This window comes from Lepisosteus platostomus, chromosome 23 (assembly GCF_059453375.1).
Source record: "Lepisosteus platostomus isolate fLepPlt1 chromosome 23, fLepPlt1.hap1, whole genome shotgun sequence".
Classification (NCBI taxonomy): domain Eukaryota; kingdom Metazoa; phylum Chordata; class Actinopteri; order Semionotiformes; family Lepisosteidae; genus Lepisosteus; species Lepisosteus platostomus.
Genome location: NC_142633.1, coordinates 13,917,505 through 13,931,298, shown reverse-complemented (window position 1 = coordinate 13,931,298; position 13,794 = coordinate 13,917,505). Strand labels below are relative to the sequence as shown.

Below are 13,794 nucleotides of genomic sequence, written 5' to 3'. Positions count from 1 at the left end.
TGAAAATGACTGCTAAAATCAGAGCAGTTGCAAATGTAACCTAATGCAGGAATGGCAGCCTATGATTCTACGTACAGTCTGATTACCCTGTTTTCCTTTTGCATGTTGTATGAGTTTTCATTGCAATTTCCTTAACAGTTTTTCCCCACATCAAAAGTTAATCAAACGAGGCCCATGGTAACTCTGCAATCAATGTAAATACCCTGAGTATGCATGAATATACACTGTTTCCTATGGAATTCATCACACAACATCAATCTGTGATATGCGTACTGATTTTCGCAACTTGCATTATTTATCACAAATATGCACATAACTTTGCAGCCTGGTTGTTACTTCATAATGAAGGCTAGCCAAGTTCTGTCTAGTCTGCCTCATCCTGTATATAACTACAGAAACTCTGGGGCTTAATGAGGCTACCTATAAAATCAATAGACTGTGGAATCAGGCAGGATGCTTTGCTTATAGATTTTCAAAGGTCTGCTTTTGGTTCATTAAATCATAAACCTCCTACTTAGAACATTAAGGAGAGACTGCATAAGCAATGAGTTGACAGAGGCTGCCTGTAGATGATCATATCTCCATGCAGAACTCAATGAAATGCAAGGGAAAAACATTTTCCCAAGAGTTCTTGTGTTATTGATGTTTCCCTCATACAGGCCTTAACTTTCATTGACCATCCAATTAGGGCTTGTACATTATTTTCAGATCCTCTCCTCTTATCTTTTCTTATCTGATCCTGATGCAGCTAATAAAAAAAGAAAATGGGATGGGAAAAAAATGATAAGATTGGAGAGCTTACCGCTATAAATTGCTACCACCTATAAACGTGTGTACAAAATGCTGCCACAAAACAATTCTAAACTGCCTCTTGAAACACAGCTGTTGAAGTAAAACCAAGATTAAGTTTCATGCTGTACTGACAAAATGCAATAAATAGGTGATGCTGGTAATTTCCATCTCCAAAGTCATTAATCAAAAGGCATATCTTGGCAGAATTACCTAAACTAAGCCAGTTTACAGCTGTACCTCTCATGAAGTCCTACACATTCTCTTTTCAGATGCACCGATCAAAGATATAACCAGTAGTGTATAACATGATAAAACATCGGGCTAGAAAGTGTTTCTCTGTGAAGATGAAAGTACACTATACATCAGAAAACATTTCACGATAGTGAGGAGAATGATCCACAATAATATTTTAATTGACCTTATGAAACAATTTTGAAACCTTTGGTCTTTGGATGGTATAGGATATTTTGTCATTATTGTTCACAACATTTGAATGTCCTTTTATAATGTGCAACCACAAAATGCCTTACTGACAACTTTAAGACCACTTGGTCTAGTTTTATATTTAATCCCTCAGCACTACTAAATCACTGTGTTTTCCCCCGAGCACGTCATTTATCCTCTTCAGTCTTACAGACAACTCAGGTCCTCTTACAAGTAAGTCCACAGCAGAAGTTGTTGAGGCTAGTCTTTGTAAGTCACTTCAACTGGAAGCATTTGCTTAAATATTTCAGGCTTCCTCGAGTGAGGTACGATGGCGAAAGGTTTCTGAACACTTCTACTTTCCAAATATTCATTCTGCCATAGCTCCTACAGTGAGATTTCAGCGTCATTGGCCACAGTGGTACAATAGATATCTGTTTTCTCTTATCCAGTCTGCCAAGGGAGCTGGGGCCTGCATGAATTGAAAATCCCAAGTTTTATCAGAAACGATAAGCAGCCTATTCACTTAGGCACAAGCTGTGACAACACTGGAATATTTTTCATCCTGGTATACATTCTCAACCAGGTGTTAGAAGCCACCTGGAGCGGCAGACAGATTTCTGGATGACTGCTGTTGTAGACAGAACAGCAGAGGTACCTCAGAGGGACACTGGAGGTTCTTGAGAAAAACTCCTACAGAACTGTAGCTTACTTCCCTTTGGTCAACAGTAGCTGGGTAGAGGGCCATGGTTGCAAAAATGGTTACTTGGTTCTCAACATTAGACCTCAACATTACAATGCAATTCTGAATGAAAGGAAACGTTTCTATGAAATTTCAAAGGGTTATTTATCACTTAACACAAATGCAATGAGATACAACTTTTCAGGCAGATTTAAGAAGTGATACTATGAAAAGCACAAACAAATGTGAGAGAAAACTTACAGCGTTATATATTTTATGAAACATTTATGCTTACAGATGGTCCTGTGGGTGTCACTACTGCACAGCTCAGTAAGGGTTTTTGTATTTCACAGGTCTGGTAACATTCTGCATGATTAGTACAAGACGTTCATGGTTTCTAAGCAGATTCATTGCATCTTCAGTCCACTGACCGTACAATAATGGTGAATTTGCTGAGGTTAATTCTATTTCAACTGTGAAAATATGGTTGACATCTGAGTTTGGTTGTCATGATGGCCAAACATTCATTGTACCACATATGGATGCACTGAATCCCAGTAATTCATAGAAGTATATGGCAAGCACCCTAAGGGTTAACTATGAAAGATATAAGATTAAAGTATGCAGGAGAAAAGGTAAACTGAAAGAAAGACAAAAAAAAGTATGCAGTTCAGTTTTGCCCCAAGGGGAGAACATATTTCATCTAAAACCCCAACAAAAAACCTGACAGAGAGCTGCTTTCATATGCACGGCTTAATTTAGTCTTTTTTTAACGTTAAACTTCAAAGTCCTATTTATGCAGAAACTGGTTGAATTTTCCTGTCCTCCTCATTTCCCCCAGGGCAGTGTTTTTTTGGAACACGCCTTTTTTGTTACAAAAAACACAGCTTTTTTTTTTAAACTTCTTCTTCTTTCTGTCTCTGCAGCTGTGATCCTCTGAGTTTTTAATCCCACCCCCTCCCCTGAGTGCTGGAACACTGTCCAACAATTTAACCGCAGCTCTGAAACAATCGAACATCTGTTTGGAGACGAGCCGGAGTAGTGCCTTCCTGTTGGGAATGGAGCAGCAGTGGGCTTAACCCTTTCTCTTCCTCCCTTGGCAATGTCACTGCAGAAGGGGAAACCTGCAAGGCCACCTACATCATTGCTATCTCCAAATCTCCTTGCCATTACAAAATCAGGCTAAATGAAGACAGAAAATGGGAAAACATTTGTTAAGATAAAACAGAAGCACCTAAAATAGCTAAACACAAATGGGAAAGACAAACATGTGCACACACCCATGTTCAGCAACAGGTATGCAAAACACTATGTATAAATACAACCACTCTAGGGACTTAACGCAGTGCTGGGGGTGTGGGTGGGTTTTAACAAATAATTGGAAACACAGGACAGCAGAGTGCCGCTTTTCAAATTATTTCAGCCGCTGAGCTTGACAATAACCTTTGTTTTCAGGCCACATGTTTGAGCATCGCATAAAAGAGACTGAAGCAATGTCTCTTGGAAGTCTTCATTGACATACTACGTTCTGGTTCTGACAGTATAGCTAGTCAGTCAGGAGCCACATACAGATATAAAAGAGTTCACAGCTGCATGGCCTGTCTTTCACCCAAAATGAGCTGCATGGATCTTTGTTGGTGTGCAGCATTTCTTAACCTTCCATTATAGGCTAGATATAGGCAATTTGAATGAACCTTACAAATGAACTCTGTCTGTCTAACCTGATTGACCAGAATCCAATCAAAGATTGATTCGTGCCACAACCTGCATGAAGTACAGTGGATTTACATAACCCAAGTAAACATACAGGATAGTGCCAAAGTTTTTTTTCTCATTAAGGAAAATGAAATGTAATCTTTTTTAGTTAAGAATATGGCCTCTATTACAAGAGTTTTGTTTTTTGGTGGCAGATGTTTGTATTATGCAAAACTGCCTGGAAATGACCCAAAAAAGCATTCTGAGTGCTTAAGGTTTCTTTTAAATTTGCGCACACTGACCCTGAGTCCGTGCATTTTGTTTTAGCCTTACTCCCTACCACAGGCAAGGCAATTTGCATGCCCTAGCTTGCAAAATCTATTAAGGATCCATAGAAGTTTCAATGTTGCGCTTTCAATATGCATGACTGGAATTGTAGCAGTGACATATTACCTAGAGCCAGAGACATGCAAACTGTCAATGAAGTTCAAGTTCACAGCTGCAATGGAGAGGGGAGGGAAGCATCTGGAATCTGACCATAGCAATGACCTTCTGCGCTGTGGCTCAGCCCACTCACTAACAAGCAAGGAATACAGGGCTTCTTATCATGCAATCATTAAACTGGGCCAAAGCGACAAGGCTAGATGGCAAAGCTGGTTAGATCACTGACCCCTAAGCCTTCCTTGTTCTACAGGCTAGGGTTTAAATCCGAGTCTGTCTATGAGAGCTGATCTCAGTCCTCTCAGAGGGATATGACATAAAGGCCAAATAACAAGTAGTCTCAAAATATAATTTTACCTCTGGACTGAGCAGAAACTCCACAAATACTGGTAAAAGCACAGCCAGGGAGGCTTGTGCCCTGAGCAGATTGTCAACAGACACAAGACAGGTTTAAGAGTTTTGCCAAAACATACAAATAATTTGTTTTGCCCTACACTGCTAGAACACAATTATTATTAGTGGCTACAAAGTAGTGTGCCTTAAAAAATCATCTTAAATGTATAAGTCTTTTTTTTTTTAAATCTGGGAGTAACATAGGAACCGGGAGCTTTATATAAACCACAAGAGCGATGATTTTTTTCCCCCTCATCATCAACTAGAAATGAATCATAAAGACAGGAAACAGTCCTTAGGAAACAGGTGCTCCATGACAGATTTCACTGTACAATATGGTTTACGTATTCTTGTGATATTGTATGAGCGGTATTACCTGAAATGATGTTACAGTAGAATGTTTAAAGTTAAGCATAACCAAGATAGTATATGCAGTCAAATGCAGTTGAAAAAAAATAGTTCTGCTCCCATGGATGGTTTTCTGCTCCTCTATTGTCACATCAAGCTTATTGCAGAGATCAGGTAATAAGCATGAAACAAAAGCAGGCATCAGAAAAAAGAATTACGTACAGTTTGTCTTACTGTGTGATTGAAGGTTACACAGATCCTGATCAGAGCATGGCTACACACAGCTGCTGGGATTGATGAGAGACCGCAAGTCAGAACCAGCACAGCTGAAAAAATAAATGAATGTCTTTTTCCAAGATAAAGCCATAAAATGAAATGCCCATATAACAAGTCACATAAAAGGATAGGAGGGGAGGGCAAGAGGTGGAGGAATGTGCATGCATCCAAACCTTCAAGCATCATCTCTTCTTATTTCTTTAGGCCTCTGGACGTAGTAATATACTGTAATATGCAAAAAGTGAATCTAGTTCATGCATCTTGATAATTCTTCTGCATCATCAAGAGCTTTAAAAGATTCAGCACACATTTTGCATTGCATACAGTATAATTGACAGATGGCTTCCCTATTTCACTGAGAATAGCAGCACAAGAATTAAGGCTGTAGGGACTCCCGTCCCTAGTGCATATACAGTACAACTCACCCTGAAATACGTGCATGTGCACATGAAAATCTCTGTCAATGTATTTAAACATGCAAACAGAAAATTGTGCATGGCATGTGTAAAGTGCGTCAGGAGTATCGTGCAGCTCAAGTATGTTCATGCAAAGGAATTAATAAACAAGTAAAAAGTAGATCTGAGCAAACTTTAAAAAAAAACAGATATTGCGTATTTATGAATGCAACAGAAAGCACTGATTGTGAAATGACATCCTCTGCTGAGGATTCCTTAGCTTAGCATCAGAGCTAAGGAAAAGAATATTTTCAGTGACCTGTTTTGTAATGCACATTGATCCTCAAATTGAAAAAAAGAAAATGGATGTGCAGTTATCCTATTTTCTTTATTGTAGGAGACTGTATGTTTATGCTGAGCCTCTCCAGAGAAATGTTGTATTAAGAAATGGAAGACTAAATTCCCCCCTGTATGCTCAGACAAACACAAATAAGCACAAAGCTATGCAAATATTGATTTTGCTCCAAGAGATATGAAGGCATAAATAAATTACAGCAAAGATGAGTGGGCCGAGAATGGAATTGTTAGGGTAGGGTCTGCATAGGAACACCCCAGGCCCCAGAAGTAGGAGAGGAGATCCTCTTCATACACGTCTAATAGGTATGCTGGCATATGCCTTTTTGGTCTCTGTAGGAAGTTTGGAATGTTAACAGGCTCCAGATGCAAAAAGGTGAGAGTGGGAGGCATGTTGTTAATAGGAGCTTAGTCTCAGATGATTGGAATCCTAGCAGTGTGATTTCCATTCCTGTCTGGATTTTTACGCCTACATCCAAACAAAATGCCCAATTTGATAACGAGCGGGCCCACTTTTAGTATCTTGTCAAGTACAAGGAACTGTCAGAGTAATACAGATGCTGTGATGTTCCAAGCACTTAATTTTCAGATATTTCAGTAGCCGAGTTCTGTTCAGTGTCACAATGGGATTTTTACACAGCGAACATCACCACCTGGTGGCCAGGTATTTATATGAGTACTGTGTATAACCATATTCCTGTACAACACACTAGGGAATTATTTTTTCCTCTCTACTTACATTCTTATTGTCAAAGAAAAAGAGAAACTGCTTTGACAGATCTATATAAAAACATTCAAGCATTTGGAAATTCTGATCTAATGAAGCCTAAGATTAGCACAGCAGTTGGGAGCAAACAGGTTACTGTGGTAACGCTAAGGTAAGCAAACCCCTAAGCCACTTTTATAATTATTATTAACTTAAAAAGTGTGGCACTGAAGACTGGAAAAATGTGTTTCTCTTTTTCTTTGTGTAAAATTGTTTTTACAAATATTGCTCACCATTTGGACGTCTTCAAAACCAGTTTCTCTGTTGTTCAATGTTTTCCAGTATCATTTAACTGGCATTAATGACTTAGTTTGGAGAAATGGCCTCTTTTGCAAACAACATACCTCACAGGGTTTATGAATTGAAGTTCCATATTTTGTAAAGATTATGATATCCAATATTAACACTTTCCAGATAGAAACCACATTTTTGGCAGGAGCTGTCCTTTTTTGGAGTGAGCAAAAATGTAAGAAAATGCCCCCCACAGAATTTACTGTTTGGCAGGGTCCAGGAATAACTCCCTCATCACATGCAACAACATCCATCATATCGAACTGTTCAGTCAACATGTTGGGGTTCCAAAATATGTCAACAGAGAGAGGGGGGAAGCTTGAAATGACATGGAAAGACACTCCCAATCAGCTCAGTCTATCCTGGCGTACTTTCTGAGGTCATGCCCATTGCAACTGATGTGTTAAGGAAACTGTGTTAGCCTATCCAATACTTCCTGCCGATACACATTGGCTATAGAATGTCTACACACCCTTTCCAATGTAACACATTTTGTGGTCTAACAGCCTGAAATCAATATACATCAAATCAGAATTTATTTTACCTCGATTTACACATTGCAATGCACAACCTCCAAGTGGAAAAAAAATGCGCAGACATTCTGAAAGATAATTACAAATGGAAAAACCTAGAAAAATGGGTTGGATAAGCGTACACACACCTGAGTTACTACTGGCCGGAAGCATCGTTTGCTTGAATTACAGCCATAATTCTGCCTGAATGTCTGTACCAATGTAGGACACCTAGATATGGCTATAGTTGCCCATTCCTCTTTTCACAACTGTTCAAGATCACTCATATTGTGAGGGGACCTTTGGTGGACTGCGACCTTCAAGTCATCCAACAGATTCAGTTGGATTGAGGTCAAGAGCTCTGACTGAGCCACTCGAGGCCATTTAACTTCTTGTTCTTTAGCATTGGGTCATTGTCATCCTAAAAGGTGAACTTGTGTCCCAGTTCCAGCTTTTTTGCAGAAGGCAGCAGGTTTTCCTCATGGACTTTTCTGTACTTTGCTACAGTACATTAATTTTTCTTCCTATCCTGACAAGTGCCCCCGTCCCTGCTGATGAGAAACAACCCAGTAACATGATGCTGCCACTAACATTCTTCTCAGTAGGGATGGTGTTCTTTGGGTTGATGTAGTTTTGCATTTAGGCTATAAAGTTTGCAAACATTTGGCCACATGTTTGCAGTATCACTTTACCTTTAACCATATAGGCCAGATCTGAAATGTCTGTGATTTGTTTGTCACATGCACACGCGTAAAAGCCTGTAACTCTCTTAAAGTTCCCATTGGATCTTGGTAGCTTCTCTGGTCAGTTTCCTTCTTGCTTGATCCTCCAGTTTAGCTGGACGCTTTAACTAGGCCATATACCTCCCACTTCTTAATACTTTTTGATCATGCGCTATGGGATATTTAAGATCTTCAAATTTTTTTATATCCAACTCCTGCTCTGTCCCTTTTCACAATCCCAAAGGTCTTGTGATAGCTCCTTGTTGGCCATAGTTGACTATTTTCTTTGAGTACCGAGCAGAAGAGATCTACAGAAACAGCTGATTCTGAAATTATCAGGCTAATATGTTTGTGGTGTGGTTTGGAAGGCAATTGCTGTTACTAAGGAGTGTGTACGCCAATCCAACCCATTTTTCTAGGTTTTCATTTGCAATAACCTTTCGGAATGTTTCAGCAATTTGTTTTTCACTTGGAGGTTGTGTGTTATGATGCGTAAATCAAGGTTAAATAAATTCTGATTTAATGCGTCTTGATTTTAGGTTGTTAGGCCACAAAATGTGTTACACTGGAAAGGGTGTGTAGAGTTTCTATAGACACTATAATGATATACTCAAATCTTTTTTACACAACATTCTTCATACATATCTTTAAGACCTGTGTTTATTGCACTGAAATCTACATCAGGGCCCTTTAATGTGTACAGGCATGGAGGGCTAAATAGCCTGCCTTCATCTCAGACAGCCCTTAAATATTAAATTTCAGTTTCTTGACAAGATATGATTTGATTTCCAGTCCTTACCTGATTTCCAGATAAATGAGAAGAGAACCTAATGGGCCAACAATAAAGCCCTGAAGAAGGCTCCACGGCGAAACGTTGTGTTTTTTCTTCTTTATTTCAGTATGGAATAAACCTATTACTTGTTCCTTTGCAACCTACGCATGCTGACGCACCTACCCACCTGAATTAGAAAACAGATATGAATAACAAAGTTGCTTAAGAAGTAAAAACACATGGACCAATGTGGTTCAATACTTTTGCAGGTCATTGGGTGAGACTCACTGACATACCTTTATACAACATACTGTATAAACTCATTAGGGGCATCACTGTCTGACTACCGAGGACTTATTCTAAAAGCCGAGACTTTTAGCAAACATGGCATTTTCTGCATAATGAATGTAAAATGTGTTTTTTACTAGACATTCTTGATCTTTTAATTTATTAGCTCTGTAAGAACTAATTTTTCAAAGATGACAAACAGCCAACTGCAGTTGAATTAAGCTGGGACAAAGTTAACACAGCACAGGGTTCTGAAGCCCATCAGTGATGTATTGCACACGTGCTAGTACCATGTGTTTCCCTTTGCATCTCTCTTTTACAGAAAGGAAACAAGTTTAGATGCATTGTGTCCTTTCTTTTAGTGACTAAAATATAAGTTTTATCTCCCCCTTTGACAGATATCTGTTTCAAAACAGCTTGCAAAATATGTGAGGAATGCCAAAAGGGAAACATGATTGTTACCATAAAGTAGAATACAGTATCTGGTACTGATTTGAAAGCTGTTAATTCTTTATTATGACAGGTAGTGCAATATAAATGTGGCCAGAGGGGTATGTTTAAAAATATGTTGATGTCATGTAAATGGACAGAGTAGGGGGTTATTGTTATATATACATTTACATATGCTAACAATAACTTTTAAAATCTATATTCCCTGCCATTCAATGCCAAAAAAACATCTGGATCTCATTTTCCTTCAAGATCTCCCATGGCTTTTTTCAGAGCTGCATAATGACCTTTTTTCTCTAGTAAAACACCAGTAAACAGACCTTCACGTCTGTTGATACTGAGCACAAGAAAAAAAATGGTTTAGATTTAATAGTAAAGCATTAACACTGTGATATTGAAGTTTTTAAAATATGAATAAGCTTAGCAGTTGCAGACACTACACATGGAATATAGCAAAGGCCTTCCATCTGAAGTTTGCTTTATGCTTTGGAATGCAGAGCTTGCACAGAAATTGTCCATGCTCACCACGTAAACTGTTTTAAGTTCCAAATAATACTTTTTATATATAGAAAATACATATGAGAAGGCATATGATTGCTGTTCAGTCCCTAATTAGTGAATTGGTGAATGAGTGTAATGTTCAGCTGGGTGAAAATAGGTTAACATGTCTCATGAAACCCACTCCAAATACTGTGCATTACAATATGGGGAACTGCTCATGCACATCCTGACACTGTGTGTGATTCTATCATGAACATAGTACAAGGTGTAAGGTAAATGATCACAAAGCATAAGAGTCAGCAACTACAGTGTCCGTGGGGAAAGATTATACAAACATAGACAACAGGCAGGCTTTGCCTGGAGCATATTTTAGGCATTTTAGAGGGGTGTGGACAATAAGGCTTAGTCTCGAGCCCACATCTTCCAGAGTTGACAGACCTCAGTGCAGTAAATTCAGCCTCTAAAACACATGCAATATATTCCATTTTGCGGTTACAGTGCTTTCCTGGGCTCACGCTACAAACTTGCAAAAACAATATGCCATTTTCAAATACTTCACCACTCTGTTCTTTCTCATGTTTCATCTGCTTGTTTCCACACTCTGCACTCTTTCCAATACTGCCACAGCCCCTGTGAATGAAAGCTAGGAAACACTGCCCGCATCGTCCTCCAAATTAAATGGAGAGGGAGAATTGCATAGATCTGACTCCTGCTATTTTTACATTTTTTCATTTTCATGGACACTTAAAATAATATTGATCTACCCCCACTCTACCAAAAATACATCACTTAGAATTCTCAATGACTTTACATTTACAGAGTATGAAGTGTAAATTTATAACCCACAGACCCACATCTTAAGTATTCTACAGTAAATGCTAACTGCATCCTTCACAGATGAGGGACATTTGCAAAAATGAGTCACCCCCACAGCTACCACTGTGTGAAAGAGGCCCTGAAAATCCCAGGAATATTCCATAATATAAAACAATAAATATTGTATTTGGACTAAAGACTGACCTCATGATTCACAATACAACATTATGTATGGACATGGGTTTGCCATTATACCAGGGAGATGATTAGGGGGGACTGATTTGAGTCATCTGGCATACAGGCCAAAGTGCAAGGAGGATAAAGCCTTGAATGCATGTCAATCCAAACTCCTTTCTCTCTTGGTTCACTTGTTTTCTCTGGTCCAATCTGCAGGTCTGCCCTTCTGAAAAGAGCCAGTGGTCGACGCCAATGAGTTCAGTGCCAGGCGAGGTCAGTTTCATTAAACATTCTGTGCTGTTTAGCATAAAGAGGCCAAAGAGAAAGAGAGGGAAAGACATAAAGCAAGGCTTTGTTCTTGGCCCACTTCACGCAAAAAGTAGGGTCACAATGGCACTTGCAAAGCAGCGTCTTTCTTGCACTGGGTCCAAACCCTGCTACCTATCTGTTGTGCGTTAATAATTGCATCTTCTGTTAGTACAAATCCATAAAACTGCTGAGCCTCACCCCCTCGAGAGAACCCACAAACCACTTCCACATGTGCTTTTTCCATATCCTGCTGCTATCCTGGAATTTCGTTTATGTACATTGTCAAACTCCTCACAGTATGAGAATGAAGAAAGGAAAGCAATTATGGGACAGGAGGGAGGGATAGGGAAATAGTGATGGTGGGGGGTTTGTATAGTGAATTAACGTGCTGCCTTAAAAGCACAACTCCCCCCTCCACACATGCACCCCCAGCTTGTCCCTCTTCATCCTAGACTGGCTTCAAATCCATCCTAGAGACACGATGCTGATGGGCCTGCAGTTCACACGGGAAGGAGTTCTGTCTACATCCTTTAGCTCCCCTGTGGTAAACAATAGCCCGCCCTATCCTGAGCACCAGCTTTTTAAAGGGTCCTGAGAATTTTAATGCAGACTTAAGTTTTAAACATCTAATTTTTGATGAGACTGCAGATCCTGGGTTCTTACAATCAACGTGAGATTTATTTGACTCCGGATATAAAATTACAAAAATGCCATATATAGTAAATGCTCACATAAACATGTGTTACTTTGGGATAAGATATTGATGTCATCTTATATACCCTTTTAACATGGTTAAATTTTTTATCGACAGCAGTTCTGCATTTTGCAGTAATTTTGCGTGCACGTTATTTGACTAAAAGACACTCAAGTCATTATTTTCGTGTATGGTTTGGCTCTAGGAGATTGTGAGAAGTCTGCACATATGATGAGTGTCAAAACAGGAGAGGGCTCCTATGGGAACAGCTCGTCAGGATGTGGCAGGAGTGTCTCCTCTGATTCCATCACTGTGGAATCCTAGGAGCTGTGGAGTTTGTCTGCTCTCAAATCCCAGAGAGAGTCTTTCCACCCTTGGAAAGAATGGTGGGTGCTCTGGGTCTTAAATGAGCGAGAACAAACTTTCTTTGGTTTACAGATAACTGGCGCTGCACGCTCTAAGGGTGAACCACACAGACTTTATCATCCATCCATTTTCTAAACCACTTTATCCAGCACGGGGTCACAGGACATACCAGAGCCTAATCCTGTAAGCAACAGGCTCGAGGCAGGATACACCCTGGATGGCACACACAGATACAGACAGACTCATACACATACACATACTGTACCAGGGCTTATTTTTATGGAAACCAATTAACCTACCGGTATGTCTTTGGATTGCGGGAGGACACCTAAATAAAAATGGAGTGATCATACTAAATCCATGGAGATAGCATGGTAGGAATTGAACCCAGGGCCTCAGTGCTTTAAGGAAGCAATACTAACCAGTCTGCAACCATGCTAGCATGTCATTATACATTAGTGCAAACCAGAACACACAATACCTGAACTGGAGAAAGAACTCAGAAGGAGAATGTTGAAACCTATGTGGTAAAGGGCTTCCTATGCATCTCTGGATTATAGCAGGAATGTGTTCTACCTTTTCCCTCCAGCCCAGATCCCTTCACACAGAGGAATGGCTTGGCGGGGAGATCCAGATGTTCCCAGTGGTGTTTTAAGATGGATGTGGTGGGAAGCCTAACCTTTCAGACAGGAAACTCAGGAACAAAGTTCCCCTCCCCCACTTCTAAATCCCCGAGGCTGGGTTTGAGCCAATCTTGGGAACATAACCGACAGCGCTGCACGCTCCTTGAGGCTATAATTAGCAGCCCCTCCAGTTTAACCCTGTCAGAGATCTCATTGCAAGACCCGGGAGATGCTAGAGCAATCTTAAAGGAAGCATGCTTCCACATACAGATGTCGCTTTAACATTTGAAAACAATACACTTTCCTTCCTTGGCATTTTGTAGCATTGTCCCCATGTCCACTGGGGGCTTCACACTCTAAGGGAGGGACCTACCAAGGCAATGAGGAACTTCTCACCATTCACATAGGCCAATCAGTCTTCATGAGTAGTGGCTATAATCCAATGGTCATTTAAAAAAAAAACGAATGACAAATAATTTATTATAAATAAATATAAATTATAAATAAACAAAATAGGGATCCCACATACCTAAGGAAAACAAACAATTTTCCAAATATTTTGTGTACTTATCAGACTTGTTGGGTGAGATCCCACCCACCTAGATTACAGTTATTTACAAGATTACAGTGCTTGCATGCTACTAGTGCTCGGAACATACTTTGTCAAATACCCCTGGTTTGTTTTATCTATGCTCTATATAATTAAAT

The 13,794-nt window shown here is 39.7% G+C and overlaps 1 long non-coding RNA gene across 4 annotated transcripts in view; it reads right to left on the bottom strand.

Moving 5' to 3' along the window:
• LOC148642121 (uncharacterized) overlaps positions 1-13,536 on the bottom strand; it is a 71,396-nt gene extending 57,860 nt beyond the window's left edge. For 2 of the 4 annotated variants that reach the window (XR_015929654.1, XR_015929655.1), the window contains exon 1: positions 13,483-13,536. This is a non-coding gene — a long non-coding RNA (uncharacterized LOC148642121). Of the gene's footprint in view, positions 1-13,459 lie in introns of all 4 variants that reach the window. The other 2 variants (XR_015929652.1, XR_015929653.1) reach the window with 2 other exon arrangements.
• Positions 13,537-13,794: the final 258 nt, after the last annotated feature.